At 42.1% G+C, this 18,355-nt stretch overlaps 1 protein-coding gene and 1 long non-coding RNA gene across 2 annotated transcripts in view; one reads left to right on the plus strand and one right to left on the minus strand.

Moving 5' to 3' along the window:
* Positions 1 to 221: 221 nt before the first annotated feature.
* Positions 222 to 2,535, minus strand: LOC148898144 (uncharacterized). Its single transcript, XR_016114980.1, has 5 exons — positions 2,445 to 2,535; positions 1,638 to 1,713; positions 1,488 to 1,533; positions 1,055 to 1,139; positions 222 to 952 (listed from the first exon to the last, which is right to left on the minus strand). It is a non-coding gene; the product is annotated as an uncharacterized LOC148898144 (long non-coding RNA).
* Positions 2,536 to 15,464: 12,929 nt separating this feature from the next.
* tspan9a (tetraspanin 9a) overlaps positions 15,465 to 18,355 on the plus strand; it is a 239,831-nt gene continuing 236,940 nt past the window's right edge. Inside the window, exon 1 of the mRNA XM_088997135.1 lies at positions 15,465 to 15,694. The gene's annotated coding sequence lies outside the window, so the exon portion shown is untranslated. The remainder of the gene's footprint in view (positions 15,695 to 18,355) is intronic.

An 18,355-nucleotide genomic window follows, 5' to 3' on the forward strand; every position in this document is an offset into this window, starting at 1 on the left:
TGAGTTTGCCTGAACTTAAAAGATGTACTTTCAGTTTACTCTGTTTTCTTAATTTTTAAATTAAAATTAGGTTTCATATTTAAGCTTAACCAACTCAAATTTATAATGTTCCATGAAAACATATATTCATGTATACTGTACTTACATTTGCCTTCTGTCTAAAAACAAAAACACACCTCACGTCTGTTTTAGTTCACATTTTTTATTAAGGTTTAAAACAACCTTTGATAAAACAAATGATAACAGTACCAAAATGCACAGCATGTCCACGTACCAAAACAACAAATAAACCCCTAAGCAGAAGATCTGAAATAAACACAACAAAACAGAAAAAAACAACAAATTATACTCTGCTGTTCTGTTAAAAAAATAAATTCTTTGAAAAGCATATACTTGAATAAATACAACCGAATACATTTCAATGTACTCGTTATAAGGTGCAAATCAAGGTAAAACTTACTAAAAACAAACACAGTATTCCTGAAACGAAAAAAGACATTCTGGTGGAATCCAAGTTTACATATCAAAGTATTAATATAAAATCAGTCACAAACAGGTATACAAAGCAGAGTAAAACTAAAGTTACTTATCGAGTGTTGCTTTGTTCCGTAATATTGGAGGCACTGGTGCCTTCAATATTGCGGAACAAAGCATTTTTCAAACTTAGCAAGCATGGTTTGAGTGGTCTGTTATCATGAAGACACAGCAGTATTTTCTGAATGAAGGTGAATGTGAGGATTAATTTTCTTGGATAATCTAAATGCAATGCATACATTAAACCAAACAAGAGGAGGTGTGCATCAGCCAACCTGGGGAGACATCTCACAATAATGTCATCTTCTATCACAACAGAAATGCTGTCGGGGTTAAACAAGATGGCACCAGTGAGGTTGTCAGTTGTTACGAAGAGAAGTGCGACAGGAGTGTTTTCAATGTCTGGATCCTCTTCCCACTGCAAAACACACACAAACGTACACATACAGAATAAAGTAAAAGGTTATAGCATATATTGTGGCCATAGATAGACATTTGTGTTAAGTCAGGTAATACATACATTGCATGTCTTGAAGAACTCGGAGTCATCTTCGCCCGAGTATCCAGGGATGTGGAACAGTTTGCATCTCCAGTCCATGTTAGGCCTGCAATTACATTAAACATTTTTCAAGAATGAGTACATGTTTGGATAAGCAAAGTAAAGTTGGTGTGATTCTAGTGGGTCCAAATTAAAGACAGTTACGGATTATTATAGCTCAAATCCAAGCATATCCTTCGTAATAGTTTGGAACCTCCGCACTATCCCTATTGCAATTTAACAACTGCATCACTGTAATGATTAATGAACATCAGTTGTTGGTAAGAGCAGAGGAGAATGTGAGACTTGAGATTGTTTTAAAGAAAGAACAATCAATGAAGTCTCAACTAATGGTGTAAAATACTCCAATATATGTTAAAAAGGTAAAATTCTGTTCAATATAAAAAATACCTACATGTAGTATGATATTCATCAGGTAATTAAGAATATAGCACAGGGGGCTGAAAGGTTGAAGAGAAAAAAACATGACAATGAATGTAATCCTTTAATTTAATAAAACACATTTATCCATGTTAACTTTTTAAGTTTAATAAATCTAATGTACCAGATTAAATGATGCAATCAAACCAGTCAGGCGTTTGCAATTTGATGACTTGGCCTCCAGCAGCTCTCTCGGTATCCTTAAAATGCCAAAAATACATTTTAAAAAAAGTTCATGTTTAATTTACACATGCATAACCATTTAAACTGCATCAATTGTACATATTTCAATCCACTGTACATTTTTTGGCTATCATTATATTTACTTAGTGCATTCTTAAAACTGCAGCACTACCGCTGCACGTGTATAGATATCTTAAGCCTATAGCTTGTGCTGGACACTGACACACGGTCCTGTCGTTTGCAAACAAAGTTAACTCAAAACATTAACCTGCTGGGCGTTGCAGCCACGGCGTGGAGGATTTCGTGTGACCCTTTTATATAAACCTTAATTTTACACCCATTTGACGATTACTCTCGGACCTTCGCGGACACAAACATAACCTGCAACAGATATTACTCGGCCACCGCCCAACTAAACCTGCGCGGTACTATTCTCTAAATAACACTTCTGTGTCTTTCAACAGACAAGAGACGTTTAAGAAAAATTCATACATATATCGCCACAGCGCTTAACATAGGAGAAGTCCCGGGCTCAAGACAACGCAGCTGAAAGAGTGGATGAGAAGGCCTCAGTCGCAAGCACGAACACGGACTAGCATCTTTGCTAACTTGTGAAAGGCGGCAAGTTCCACAAACTGACTTTCCAATTTTGCCGTCGACACAACAAAATATCCTTTTTCTGTGCACCGACTACAGCATTGATACACTGGGTCCTCGTAATATTAAATAATGTTGTTTGTCTTCTCACCTGAATTCGTGGGTCTCTGCACGCTTCAGCCGTCGAGAAGTAAAAATGGCCCCGGTGAGACCGCGCCCGGTGAGACCACGCCTGCGGTGACGTCTACGACGTTTACTAAAAATATATAAGTATACGACAGCCATGAACTCAAAAGTATTGATTTACTGCAAATTAAAAACGCATGACTATTCAGAAAACTCAAAACGTTTAAGTTTTTGAAACAAAAAATCGGCTTTTGAGTTGACTGACCTCAATGACTTTGAGTCAGTAGTACTGTTCGGGTTTACAGTGTGAAGGGGTCTCACTCCCTGAAGGATCAATAGCAGACATTGAAAACAGCTACAAGTGCCTCGGTATCCCACAAGCCAAAGGCAACCTCGAATTCGCAACAAGGAAAGCGGCTACGACCAAATACCTCTAGCGGGTGAATAAGTCCTAAGAAGCCAGCTCAATGGCAAGAACAAGACCCGGGCAATAGTAGCTATGCCCTGCCAGTCAGATACCCTGCAGGAATAATAAGGTGGCCAAAGGAAGAGATACATATGTCTATTGCACTTTTGGAAAATTCATTTAAACTCCTAAAAGAAGCACCTTCGTACTCTTTTTGTTTTTATTTATTGATTTCTTTATTTTATTCTATTTTTTGCTTCTTAGTTTCAAAGTGTGAGTCGAGGAGAGACCTTAAATGAAACACCCAAGATCCCCTAGACTGCTCCTGAGAGCTATTATCAATTCTTGCCATCTGTATCACAGACAGGGATAGCGTAAACTGTCATCCTGAGGCTGTTAACGAGCCCCATAATGTGTTCCATATACCGTCGGTACACACACTACTGTATGTTTACAGAGGGTGATTTGTTCTTTTTATAAATGCTATAGCTGACAACTTGTGTGTTTCAAATTGCTGATTTTGCAAATGCTCCTCATCACTAAAAATGTTTTCTTGGGGCTGCTGTTGACGATGGCCGCCTGAGCCTGTATGGTCATGCTTGAACGTACCGGCATAATGACTCAATGTGTAGTGCAACGTGAGAGTCTTCCAGGACAGTAAATGATGATTTTGAGGTGGTTCCTGATGAGCAGAGAGTAGAGACGAAAACACAAGCAGTCAAACACTGCAATTAGCTTTCACCTCACATGCCTCTGCCATCAAATGTTGGAAGCAATTGCTATTAGATGAGATGATAAAATGTCCTGTTTAAATACCTAAAAGCAATGCTGGAAATTGAGAATCATAATCCTCAATAGATGCACTGCCCTCCAATGGATTGTAGTTCAGTTCAGTAAATCTTAATGTCATTCCGGTGTACTATTACAAATATGCTTTGCCAACCATGATTGTTTTTCAACAAATATAGTTGCAGATGAGATCATGGAAACAAACTAGAGATGTTGCAAACATGTCCAAGTACTAGATTCTCTATTGTCATCATAAAATCTTGCTGTGATGTGATATCTGTCCAGGTTTTTATTATTTTCATTCATCCTTACACTTCTTTTCTTCCCCCAAAATGTTTTGGTTCAATTTCTAAAACTTTTGCATTGGGATTTCAAATATTTCAATACAGCAGCGAATTTGCTGTATGGAAAATGTCTAGAAATGTATGTGTGTGTGTGTCTGTGTGTGCGTGTATGTGTGTGTGTGTGTATAAAAGAACAGTCTTGTTTTTGCCATCAGCTCATTACTGTATGTTCACACACCTTGACCGGCAACCATATTAGTTCTTTGCTCACTGCTTTTGTATTGCTGACTGATGTTTAACTCACAAATATGGTTATGTGAGAGTTATGTTCTCAGAACTGCCTACCGTCTTTGCTTTAAAAACACACGCATGAGTTGACAGGCTGAATACAATCAAGCTATTAAAATTCAGTAGAGATTGCACAGCACAAACTTCAACAATATGAAATAATTCCTCATTAACCTCATTTTAGGAGTTCAAGTTGACCTCACATGAGAACATATGTTCTGAATGGTGCTTGGATTTTTCTCACTTTTTTTCGTTGACATTATCCTCTTTTGTGTCTCTCAACCACTCAACCTCATTTTCATTGCAATTTAATTATAATTCTGCCATAATAACCCGTGTCCCATTTCACATAGAAACCACAATGTGCAATTTGCGTCAAGGGTAGTCATATGTACCAGATTTAATGGTTCTTACAACATGCAATTACTCATGAATTTGATATTTTATCGTGCAATTCTCATTCAGTAGACTTATTTGTTTATTTACTTTAGGGAAGCATATTTAAAAAGACAGAATGGGATTCTGAGCATTGTAATAAACTACCAAACCCAATTACAATTAAGTTGGGTCAAAGCGGTTCATGGAATGAATAAATGAATGAATGAATGAATGAATGAATGAATTAATGAATGAATGAATGAATGAATGAACGAATGAATGAACGAATGAATGAATGAATGAATGAATGAACAGATATCCGTGCTTCATTCACTGAGACATTTTCCATTTTCTGATCTGGGGGGAGGGCTGCTGAAGCTATCTTGAGACAGTAGGGGGGAGACACCCTGAACGGTTTCACATGGCGCACAGAAACGAACAACCATCCGCGGTCACATTCACACCTAGGGACAGTTTAGAGTGTTTAATCAGCCAGCCACGCATGTTTTTGGATATGAGAGGAAACCGGGGGACCCACGCAGGCATGGCAGGGGTTACATACACATGCATGAGCCCGGACCAAACCCAAGCAAGAATGAGAAATAATTGCACCGACAAAAGCTTCTCAACAATTGGTATCTTAGCAAGAGCTAAAATTGGTCAAAAAAGCAAAAAGTAATTTGTTCAAACATCAAATTTATTAGATGACGGTATAAAATACAGTAGGATATTTGCAAAGAACTGTCTGTCACGGTTTGCAAGGTGGTAATGGAGGGTGCGGATCCCAAAAAGCAGGCCGGAGGGAGCAGGAGGTTGTTTGACAAATTGTATTAAATTAAAAGTCAGCAGGAACAAAATGTAAAACATCAAAATCATCTGAACAGAAAAAAGTATCAAAAGAAAACCAAGTGTAAAAGTCCGCCAAGGTTAAACAAACACATGCACAGCATGCAACAAACATGCAGCAAACAATTAACCGACACCAGATGGTCGTGCCGAGTGTCCTTTTAAGTGTCAGTGATTAAAACGACCAGCACCTGCGAGGCTGCAGGCAGGGCTGACGTCGCTACCCGTTGGTCGCCAATCTGATCAGGCGACCAGCACCTGTGCAGGGGCAGGCGGGACCGACAGCGCCCCCCGTTGGTCGCCAACCAGATCATGACATGACATAGATTTGAAAAAAAAAATAGCTTTTATTTTCAGAAAGACCAATAGATAGAAGCCTCACTAATATTGCAGAGTGCGGCCATTTTGACAGTGACAGTCCAGAACCCTTCTCAGTCAATTTTGTGGTCACATGAGGCCAATTCGCCAACAACCTTCATCACGTTGGAGTATACATAAGTCTGTTGAAATGTAACCTTTGCAAACACATTTTTACATGTTTGAGATAAATACAGGATGTCACACCATTGCCTGAAATCGGACCCTCCATCATCAGTTGCAATGGTTGTCAAACAAACAACAGAGGGACTGAGATCGGATTGCGGAGATGGCTGGATTTATGGCATGGGTTCCCTTGGTAAATTAAATTGAACTTTATATGCTTATTTTTGGCCTTCTATACATGCAACTCCATAACGGGATATGCTGCATATTTCAGGCAGTCCGCGTGTATACTTGCAACCGCAAATATTTAAAGAATATTCCCTCGGTGTTAGAATACATCGTTTGTCCATGGTGTCGCCCCTCCCTTTTGTATTTTTACCTTTTTCAGAGTGGGCAGGGAACCCACTAATCGGTGCACCCGCTTGCCCTTACCACCTGAGGGTCTTCAGCTCTTTAGTCACTTGCAGTATGAAAACCAGCATGAACAGCTCTCCATACCCAGTTGGTCAGTGATCTTCCCTGCTATACTTGTTTCTGCCAAGCTGTTCGGCTCCTGCGTTCCTTTATTCCTTGAATTTGGTCATTTTGACTACCCTTGTTTTCCCACCATCTTGACTTGTGCCACTTCTTGGTAATACAATCATTTCATGTCTGTGTGTGGGTGCCCATTACATTGAACACATTGTTCCGCAGCGATGTTTTTAGTAATTATATTGGTTAAATGTTACACGACTTTAGATAAATCTATTGACGGCTCAAAAAAAATGAGAAATGAGACATCTCATGAGTCACAGGTTTGAAAACATGTCGGAGGGAAGTAGGCAAGAGACTGCCTAAAAAAATGTGGCTTGTTCCACTGTATAAATTGGCCAACGTTGATTTAGATATTTAGGACTTTATGATTATTTTCCATTTCTCTAAGAGGGGGCCAATTTTTGCTTTGACTGCACCACACGCTTATTTTACACTCAGTGGGATATTGTTGTTGAATAATGTGTAGAAATATACCCCGCTGTTTTATCTCACCCGACTGGATGTCAATGCATCTCAACTAACCCCTGAAAATAACACTGCAATGCACTCACTTAAAATGACAAGGCAAACAAACTTTTGTGTTTTATGGCTTTAGTGTTTTTAAATTCCAAAGGTCAGGACACTGCAGAAAAAAATCAATCACTGAGATATTCATTCTGTTGTTGCTTCTGTTTGTTTTGTTGTGTTTTGTTTTGCTTTGCTTTTGGGAGTGGGACTGGGTCAAATTTGTTAAATAGGCCTAACGATTTCACATGTGAATGTGTATTAGTGATTTGACTGCAGCTCCTTTGGTGATCTGCAGGGGGCTGGGGTGGGGTGGGGGGGTAGACAGTGTTATTATGAGCCAACTACTCTGAGCTGTTTGTGCCACTGCACAATTGGAGTGGAGTGTTGCTCACAATGCCACATGTTGAAATTCATAGACATAATTTCTAGATGCAGCCAAGCCGCCAAGGGTGACCTGACGATCTCAACTCTATGATTTGCGACTCCAGTGGCATTGAAGCTGCCGGGATGAGATCCAGCATGTTCGATTTTGGAGAACAAAGTTTTCAGTCTAACAAAGTGAGTTACACCCTCCAGATGCCGCCTCAGGTGGAGGAGTACCTCAGTGGATCATGCCATCGACAGATGGATAAGTGCAGTATCGGCAGCATGAAATTGCTGTGTTGGACTGTGAGACCACTGCATTCCTGCCCACAAGGGTATTGATGAAATGGACAGATCTGCTTAAAGGCAGAGAGAGCTGCATGAGGAATCGACTGTGGTACTTGGATCCAAATTAAATATTCCAGGTAAATTCAACCTGAAGGATCCATGTAATAATGGTACTGCTTTCTCAGGACTAATGCAAATGGTGCTCCATGTGAGATTTTGTTGACCTTTGCATTTATTTATTTATTCTCATCTCATCTCATTTTCCGTACCGCTTATTCCTCGTTAGGGTCACGGGGGTTGCTGGAGCCTATCTTAGCTGTCTTCGGGCACGAGGCGGGGGACACCCTGAATTGGTTGCCAGCCAATCGCAGGGCACACAAAGACGTACAACAGTCACTCTCACACTCACACCTAGGGACAATTTGGACTGGTCAATCTGCCTGCCATGCATGTTTTTGGAGTGTGGGAGGAAACCGGAGGACCCGGAGAAAACCCACGCCGGTCCGGGGAGAACATGCAAACTCCACACAGGGAGGCCGGACCGGGACGCGAACCGGCGACCTCTGCACTGTGAAGCCGGTGTGCTAACCACTCGACCCTTATTTATTTATTTATTTATTTATTTATTTATTTATTTATTTATTTATTTATTTATGTGTTGGACTGTGACACCACTGCATTATTTATTTTTATTTTATTATTATTATTATTATTATTATTATTATTATTATTATTATTATTATTTATTTATTTATTTATTTTTATTCATTTACTTACTGTGTTTAAAATATATTTGGGGTTTCTTTGTTTTTTAATTGAAAGAGTTAAACCTGTTTAAAATATATTAATGTGCACATTTGTACGTATAAAGCATTTTGGGGCCTTCTTTTGATGTTTGAAAGCAGTAGCAAAATATTATGAATGCAACTATGCAGTCTTGTGGTAATGCCTTGCAGTTCTGCATGCCTGGAACGCGCAATACTACAACACTGTCCAAAGAGGAATCTGACCCCCAGTCATGGCCGTCTCCACGGTGTTATAAGCAATACTATTCCTTTATGAGAAACTGCTGTTTATCTCCCATATCTGCATTTGGCTATTCCTCACAATCGGCACCCTAACTTTTGCTGTCCATCAAGTGCTTAGGAAGCAAATTGTGATATTAAATATGTGTTCTTAACTTTGGGGCTCAACTCGAAGCTTTAGCATTATTGTCTCGGGTTACAATATCCCTCCCAAGTGTGCATTGATTTTCACTGTCCAGTATATCTGACAAATCAGATCAGTATGGAAGCCCTGACTTCCCTCTCCCCAGCCACTTCTTCCAGCTCGTCCTGGCGGATCCCGAGCCGTTCCCAGGCCAGCTGGGAGACATAGTCTCTACAGTGTGTCCTGGGTCGTCCCCGGGGTCTCCTGCCAGTGGGGCATGCTCGGAACACCTCACGAGGGAGGCGTCCCGGGGGCATCCTAATCATATGCCCGAGCCACCTCATCTGGCTACTCTCTATGTGGAGGAGAAGTGGCTTGACTCTGAGACCCTCCCGGATGACCGAGCGTCTCACCTTATCTCTAAAGGAATGCCCGGAAAACCTACGGAAAAAGCTCATTCTGGCCGCTTATATCCGGGACCTCGTTCTTTCAGTCACGACCCAAGCTCGTGACCATAGATGAGGGTTGGGACGTAGATCGACCGGTAAATTTAGATCTTCGCTTTTTGGCTGAGCTCTTTCTTCACCAACATAGATCATTATAAATTCCGCATTACAGATCCGCCTGTCACTCTCTCGCTCCCTCATACCCTCATTTGTGAACAAGACTCTCAGATACTTAAACTCCTCCACTTGGGAAAAAGCTCCCCCCCAACCTGGAGAGGACACTCCACCCGTATCCGACTGAGGACCATTGTCTCAGATTTGGAGGTGCTGATTCTCATCCCAACCACTTCACATTCGGCTAGGAATCGCTCCAGAGAGAGTTGGAGAGCCACGCCCAAACGCAATTGTTCTTAAACTGGGTTTGATCAACCCTTTGGGGGTGAACTGTAGCACATCATCTGCAAAAAGCAGAGATGCTATACTGAGGCCACCAAAACGGAACCCTTCAACAGTTAGCAAAAACAAGTTTTAAAAATGGCCAGCATTGTTGTCAAATTAGCGATTTTTCAGAATCCTCAAGAATGGGGCTCCAGACTCAATTTAAATGATAATGTTTTGCTCCAAAGTTTCTAGACAGCACAAGTACATTGCCGATTTGACAAGTAGATTTTTTTTCTTGTCTATACTTGAATGTTTTGTGTATCCACACAATCTCTCTTGATGACATTATGCAGTAAAGCTGGATTGAATATTCTGAGGGTCCTGCAATTTGAGTGAAAATGAAAAAAACCTGCACTGCAGAAGTCACATTTTTGTACTAATTGACCATTTTCAGGTTGAATTAATCAAACATCAATTCCGGACCATTACCCCAATTCATCACAATTCATTGTTTAAATATTATGCCCATGATCATACCCAGGCAACATAGGATGATCATTTATACAAAGCTAGGAATTGAACCGATAACTTCATCTTGAAAGATGACACCTCTTTTACCTAAGCTAAATGGCTTGATTTAGATGAGAGCACTCCCATGGACCAATTGAGCACATGACTACATGACTGGTGCCTTTATTTTAAGCCCTGAATGTGCTGTAATTAGTGAAAATCTATTTGGCAGACATCCAGGTCTATCCCACACTGGCTATTAAGTCATTAATTAGCCCCTTGTGCTCGTGCATGCCGACTTCCTCATCATGTCGACACCACTCCTGCAGAGAGTAATGGCCACATCACTATCAGATTACGGCTCCTGCTGCCAGAAATTTAGAGGTCACATTTAGATGCATCCTCTTTATTATTATATGATGCATATCTCAGAGAATTGTCACACCCAAGGCAAAGAGCGGCCCAGTGTTCCAGTGGTTAGCGCATCGACCTCACAGAGCAGAGGTACCGGGTTCAGCTCTTGGTGTGAAGTTTCCATCCTCCGCTTTCCTCCCATCGTCCAAACACATGCATGGAACACTTATTTGGCCCTCAAAGTTGGCCATGGGTGAGATTGTGAGCGTGAATTGTTGTTTGTCTATGTGTGTGTGCCTGACAAACGGTTTTGCGATGTTCACCGGCGATTGCTTGAAGATGGCTGTGATAGGGAATTGCACCTCTCGCAATCCTTGGGAAAATTAGAAGATCGGCAGAATGGATGAATATCTTGAGCCCAAGAGGGTGACTTTGAGGTTTTTACTTAAAACATATTTAATTCTTCACCAAGGCTGTTATTTACAAAGACATGAGAATTTACATTGCCTGTAAATGTTTTTATCATTGTAAATAACATTATTTGGAATTCAAGTTTCTTTTATTAGAGATCATAAAGCAACACCCACATATGTGGAATTAAATATGGTTTACGACCACCATCATTACTTTGTTTCAGTTGTCAACCATATTTAGTTAATTACAAGGCAATTGCTCATTAAATGTAATATTGCCCATAAATGTTGAATGCCATGCATAATGACAATATTAATGGTGAAAAAGCCCAACTACAGTCGATAGACTGATGAACCAAATTCAGCCATCCATTTTCTATTCCACTTCACCATATTTGGCTTTGAACGAGATACAGGGTTGCCCTAGACCAGGGGTGTCCAAAGTCGGTCCTCGAGGGCCGCCGTCCTGCCTGTTTTCCAGCTCTCCCAGGAGCAACGCACCTGATTCAAATCATCAGGACCATTTTGATGCTGCTTCAGAGCTGGCTGATGAGATGATCATTTGAATCAGGTGTGTTACTCCTGGGAGAGTTGGAAAACAGGCAGGACAGCGGCCCTCGAGGAACGACTTTGGACACCCCTGCCCTAGACTGTTCGCAATAGCCACTTGCAGGATAAATATTGACAAATAATCATTTGTACTCACATTCAAACTTCAGCACAAGAGAGAGTAGGCAAGTGGCAGATGTAATGATATGAGCAAATTGTGTGCAAATTGTATTTGCATGTTCTACTAGTGATGCCTGGCTTTAGATCAAAGGAGCATGCGTGCTGCTGCAAGTCAGTCTGATGAGAGCCTACGAGAGCCACACATGTCAATTGCCTTCTCCCTCCAACCAACACAGCTGTCCTAATAAAGAACCTCTACTCTATCCAGAAGTTGTATCTTTTACCGAACCCGCTTACACAAAGCAACACAGCAGATTACATATTTTATTCAGTAAAAAGTTTCATTTTATCAATGATTGTTTAGATCACAGGTGTGAAAGTCAAGGGCCAGGGGCCAAATCCGGCCTGCCACATCATTTTATTGGGCCCGCAAAAGCCAATCTAACTTGTGAAATTCCATGATGCTTGTTAAAGTCTGAACAACAATTTCAAATTGTCCCATGTAAACCACAAAAACAGTAATTTGAAAACTGGTTTTTGATTATTTTGTTGTGTGTTTTGTATAGAATATGTGGATATGATGAAGCATTTATATGGTTTCCCAAAATTCATTACAGCCCTCCAAGGGAAACCGTAACTACGATGTGGCCCGCGACAAATATGAACTTGACACCACTGGTTTAGATAAAGGTCAGAGTTATCAATTAAACATTCACAATAAAGACTCAATCAGGAGATAGACTGGTTCCAATCAGAGAAGCATTTGGTGTCAGTTCTCTGCATGTCATCCAAGGATCTCCCTGCTCACCCTCTCATTTATTTCTAATTGGGAATCTAATACAGTATATGGGTGTGTCCAACCTCTAAAGTGGACACACACACACACTCACACACATATATATATATATATATATATATATATATATATATATATAAACAAGGTCTGCGTCAGGTATATATATGGAACAAAGCGGAGATATATAACTTGGCTCTGTTGGAATGCTACTACTCAACTAGTAGCTCAGTGTTCCAATATCCACAAACGGCAATTGCTATCACAACTTGAGATTGATGAGGTACAACACAAATTCCGAGGTGAAGGGCCCCAGGCTGCCACATCACAGGAAGAGGTTCAACCAGAGATTGGGAGGCAAGCCCCAATGAATAATGAGATTGGGAAGCCAGCCCCAATAAATGAAATGCTGAGCGAGGCAGCAAATGACCTGAGAGATAATATCATGGCAAGAATGAAAACTGGGCAACGAAGGCACCGATTACAACGGCTATGTGAAGTACCACCTGAAAGTCTCATGGAAACTGTGAATGCAGCACTGAGAACGATCCCGACCGGAACGATCACGGAAACCAATGAGCTGATATACACCTCAGCATCAGTGATCCTAGACATGCTTGGCTACAAGAGCAACCATGAGAGCCACGAGATTCATTACCCACCATGGAAAAGACGGTTGGAGGCCAAGATCAAGGCGGCTCGGAAAGATGTGAGTCAATTGACGGAGACCCAGAGAGGTGTGAATAAAAGGCCAATACCCAAGAGGTACATGCAGATAACCATACCTGAAGCACTCGAAACTGCCAAACAAAGGCTCCAGGCCTTGGCCAGTCGCCTAAAGAGGTACACGAAAGAGAATGAGGCCAGAAGAATAAACAGGCTGTTCGCAACACAACCTGCGAAAGTGTACGCTCAGTGGCAGAGTTCTAACAGCAGAGCAGACCCTCCAAGGCTGGAAACTGAAAGATACTGGAAAGGCATATGGGAGAAGGAGGTCGCACATAACAGCAGTGCACAATGGCTGGTGACTCTGAAAGAGGAGCACATCAACCTCCCTGAGCAGAACCCAGTTACCATCACAGCGGCAGATATACAGGGAAGAGTCTCAGGTATGAAAAACTGGACGGCACCAGGCCCGGATATGGTCCACACCTACTGGCTAAAGAAACTCACAGCTCTCCACGAGCGCCTAGCAGCACAAATGAACCAGCTGCTGATGGATGGGACTCACCCAGGATGGCTAACCGAAGGGCGAACAATCCTGATCATGAAGGATTCCTCAAAGGGTGCAGTTCCTTCCAACTATCGGCCAATAACCTGTCTCTCCACAACATGGAAGCTCATGTCAGGCATCATTGCGGCTAAGATAAGTGGACACATGGATCAATACATGAGCAAAGCACAGAAAGGCATTAGTAGAGATACTAGAGGTGCCAAACATCAGCTGCTGGTTGACAGAACAGTCGCTCAAGACTGCAGGTCCCGACATACCAACCTGTGCACAGCCTGGATTGATTACAAGAAAGCATATGACTCGATGCCACACACATGGATCAATGAATGCTTGGAGTTGTATAAGGTCAACAGGACCCTGAGAGCCTTCGTTGCAAACTCGATGAGGATGTGGAAAACCACACTTGAAGCCAATGGCAAGCCACTAACGCAAGTGTCCATCAAATGTGGCATATACCAAGGTGATGCACTCTCCCCACTGCTGTTCTGCATAGGACTGAACCCCCTCAGCCAGATAATCGCCAAGACAGGCTATGGATACCGCCTCAGAAATGGAGCTACGATCAGTCACCTCCTCTACATGGATGACATCAAGCTGTATGCTAAGAGCGAAAGGGACATAGACTCCCTGATCCACACAACCAGGATCTACAGCAGTGATATCGGAATGTCATTCGGGCTGGAGAAATGTAGTCGGATGGTGACTAAGAGGGGCAAGGTAGTTCACACTGAAGGGGTCTCACTCCCTGAAGGAACAATAGCAGACATTGAAAACAGCTACAAGTACCTCGGTATACCGCAGGCCAATGGCAACCTCGAATTAGCAACAAGGAAAGCGGCTACGACCAAATACCTCCAGCGGGTGAGGCAAGTCCTCAGAAGCCAGCTCAATGGCAAGAACAAGACCCGGGCAATAAACAGCTATGCCCTGCCAGTGATCAGATACCCTGCAGGAATAATAAGGTGGCCGAAGGAAGAGATTCAGACCACGGATATTAAGACCCGAAAACTCCTCACCATGCACGGAGGGTTCCATCCCAAGTCCAGCACCCTGAGACTGTACACAAGCCGTAAGGAAGGAGGCCGGGGACTAGTGAGTGTGAGAGCCAGTGTCCAGGATGAAACATCCAAGCTCCATGAATACATCAAAGAGAAGGCTCCAACGGATGATGTACTCAGAGAATGTCTCAGTCAATGGGGAACAGAGGATGAGGTGCTGGAAGAGGGACAATCATGGGAGGAAAAGCCCCTACACGGGATGTACCACCGAACCATAGCAGAAGTGGCTGATCTCAAGAAGTCCTATCAGTGGCTGGAGAGGGCTGGCCTAAAGGACAGCACAGAGGCACTCATCCTGGCTGCCCAAGAGCAGGCCCTGAACACCAGAGCCATAGAGGCAGGGATATACCACACCAGACAAGACCCAAGGTGTAGGTTGTGCAAAGAGGCACCTGAGACAATCCAACACGTAACTGCAGGGTGTAAAGATCCCGGGAACAACATCGGATATATATATATATGTGTGTGTGTGTGTGTTATATATATATATATATATATATATATATATATATATATATATATATATATATATATATATATATATGTATGTGTGTGTGTGTGTGTGTGTGTGTGTGTTATACAACTGCTTTCCCTGAGAAAATATTCTACAATTCTGTTAATTATCCAGAACATAAACATTTTGCTTATTTTGGTCACGAGTGAAGACCCATGTGCAATAAATCAAAGTATATTTTTTTCACATATTGTTTAACGTACATTTCAGTGTCAATGCTAATTTCCGTCATTCCGTTTGCTCCCTCCAGTCACAAAGATCCCGTCAACGCCCAGGCGCGCCTGTAGGTGTCAGTGTGATATTAATGTTCCTTCATTTCCTTTCCTGCTCGTTCAGACTCTCAAAGTGGAGCAACTTTCTTCTTCATTAGAGACGCACAGAGTACACCCCGAAAGTGAAGAAGACACCCCAAACTACCAGCCATAAAATAGGAGTGTCATCCTCAAGAGAGAAAAAAAAAAAGACTGAAGACGCTGAATTGGGACTGCCTGGATGCCAGCGAATTAAACCAACTACCTGAAAAGTTTGTTTTGGAGCTGCAAGGTTTTGTCGTTTGACATGTTGTTTTAACGACAACATTATTTTCAGGTAAGTGCCTTTGTTTGGTTTATAAAAATGCATCGCTTTGTAGTTATTTCCTGTCATCACTACGTTTGTTATTTTATTTTATTTTATTTTGTCGGCGTTTTAGTTCCGAATTTGAGGCACCGGCCTGCTATAGGAGCGTCTTGTAAATTTCGGACGTTTCTCAAACAATTATGAAAAGACCACGGACCACTCAATATATGTATTTTTGGGCATGCCACAAGCTTTAGCCCACTTCATTAAGTGTAGAACTGTGATTGCCATTGACACAACATGACACTGAGAGCCTTCAAAGCAGGACGCAGTGAATTTGTGCACAACTCTCGCATGCTCCGCGCTCCCCGTGGTGTTTGTGATCTGAAATCACAAAGTTAAATTGTTAATGAGTTTTGAAATAGCGGAGGACTCCACAGACCTTAATGTGGGCGCAACTTCATTTCTTTAGAGCCGGTCTCAGAGAGTGACAAGCTGTGAACGAGTTGTCACTAATGCAGTATATCCTGTTGACCAATTTCTAACATTTTAGATTTGTGCAATAAGAGAAATGACAGGTGTTGATGAAGCAGCAGCCGGATTGAGTGAAATGTTGAAATTAAATTATGAATCTGTTTGATAACATGCTTTACCTACTGGAGTAAAGGACAAACAAAGTGTTTGTCCTTTTTTAAATGTGTTTTTTTATCGTTTATTTTGAGTTAATGCAAACAATTACATTTTCACACAGAAATTTGATATTTTTTTTCTGGATTCTTCCAAGACAGTGCACTAGCCCAATTGCAATTTTACATGGAAGCAAGTTTACTGTTGGATTAAGTCGATATCCTCATCGGAGAATTTTGTATTTTTATTTATTTATTTATTTATATTTTTTTTAAGTTTTTTTTCGATGAGTGTAGTCAGCGGGCCTTGTCTTTTGCATTTTTCAACAGCTGCGGATTATTCAGGTGACTTAGATACTGCTCTTACATTAATTCACCTTACATTCCAGGTATTTTTGAATATAGATTTGAGGGATTTTATATACATGGATTCAAAAGAACATCTGTGAAGTCTATATTGACCCTGAAAGAGGACAGGACTCAAAATCTATTGTTCCTTGTGGGATCATTTGTTTGCATACGGCTTGGTGTTGTCATTATCTGGTTGGCGACCAACGGGTGGCGCTGTCGGCCCCGCCTGCACCTGCACAGGTGCTGGTCGTCCCGATCAGTGGCGGACTGCCATGTTTGGATTGGCGACCAATGGGTAGCGCTGTCAGCCCTGGCTGCTGCCTCGCAGGTGCTGATTCCCAATCAGTGACAGTTAAAAGGACTCCCGGCGCGACCATTCGGTGCCCGGTCATTGTATGCTTTGTATGCAATTGTATGCATTGTGTATGCATTGTATGCTGTGCATGTGTTTGTTTCATCTTGGCAGACTTTTATTCTTGGTTTTTCTTTTGATACTTTGTATTTTTCTGTTGAAATAATTTTAACGTTTTATATTTTGTTCCTGTTGACTTTATTTTAATACAACTTCTCAAATACAACCTGCTGCTCCCTCCTGCCTGCTTTTTGGGATCTGCCATCACCACCTAGCAAACCGTGACAGAATGATCACGCAGGTACAACGGACCGGTCTCATTTCCACTCTGTTCCTGACAGTGCAATGTCCATGTTAGCCCACGCCTCGTCGAGTTTGAATTGCGTCACTCGACGTAACGTCAACGTCCGGCCGAGACCTCTTTCCAGGTGGCCGTCCAGGGTGAAGCACAGGCTTTTCCCTTCAGGGGTCGCCACAGCAAATCAATGTCCTCCATCTAACCCGGTTTTGTGCATCTTCTTCTCTCACACCTGCTACCTTCATTTCCTCTTTGACAACATCTGTAAACCTCCTCTTCGGTTTTCCTCTCGATCTCCTGCCTGGCAGTTCAAGGCTCAGCATCCTTCTCCCGATATAGTCACGTTCTCTCCTCTGGACATGTCCAAACCATCTCAGTCTGGCCTCTCTGACTTTCTCTCCAAAGCCTCTAATATGAGTTGTCCCTCTAATGTACTCATGCCCGATCCTATCCAACCTGGTCACTCCCAAAGAAAAACTCAACATCTTCAGCTGCTTGCTCGAGCTCTGCTTCCTGTCTTTTCTTCAGTGGCATTGTCTCCAGTCCAACACATCATGGCTGGTCTCACCACTGTTTTATACACATTTCCTTTCATCCTAGCTGAAGCCACACCTGACATTTTTCTCCAGCCGCTCCAGCCTGCCTGCACACGCTTTTTCACCTCTTTTCCACACTCTCCATTGCTTTGGACAGTTGACACCAAGTACTTAAAATCTTCCACCATCACTCTTGCACTTGGATCCCTTTCTTCCACACAAATATATTCTGTCTTGCTGCGACTGATCTTCATTCCTCTCCTTTCCAGGGCATATCTCTAGTTTCTCCGCCACCTGTTCCACGTTCTCGTTACAGATCACAATGTCATCTGCAAACATCATGGTCCAAGGAGATTCTTGTCTAACATCGTCTGTCAGCCTGTCCATCACCATAGCAAATAAGAAAGGGCTCAGAGCTGACTGACCCCTGGTAGAGTCCCACCTCCACCTTGAATTCCCCCGCCACACCGACAGCACCACTGTCTTACAGTCACGATACATGTCTTGCACCCCTCTGACATACTTTTC

The sequence above is a fragment of the Hippocampus bargibanti genome, linkage group LG05 (assembly GCF_051943395.1).
Source record: "Hippocampus bargibanti isolate YZ-2025 linkage group LG05, ASM5194339v1, whole genome shotgun sequence".
Taxonomy (NCBI): domain Eukaryota; kingdom Metazoa; phylum Chordata; class Actinopteri; order Syngnathiformes; family Syngnathidae; genus Hippocampus; species Hippocampus bargibanti.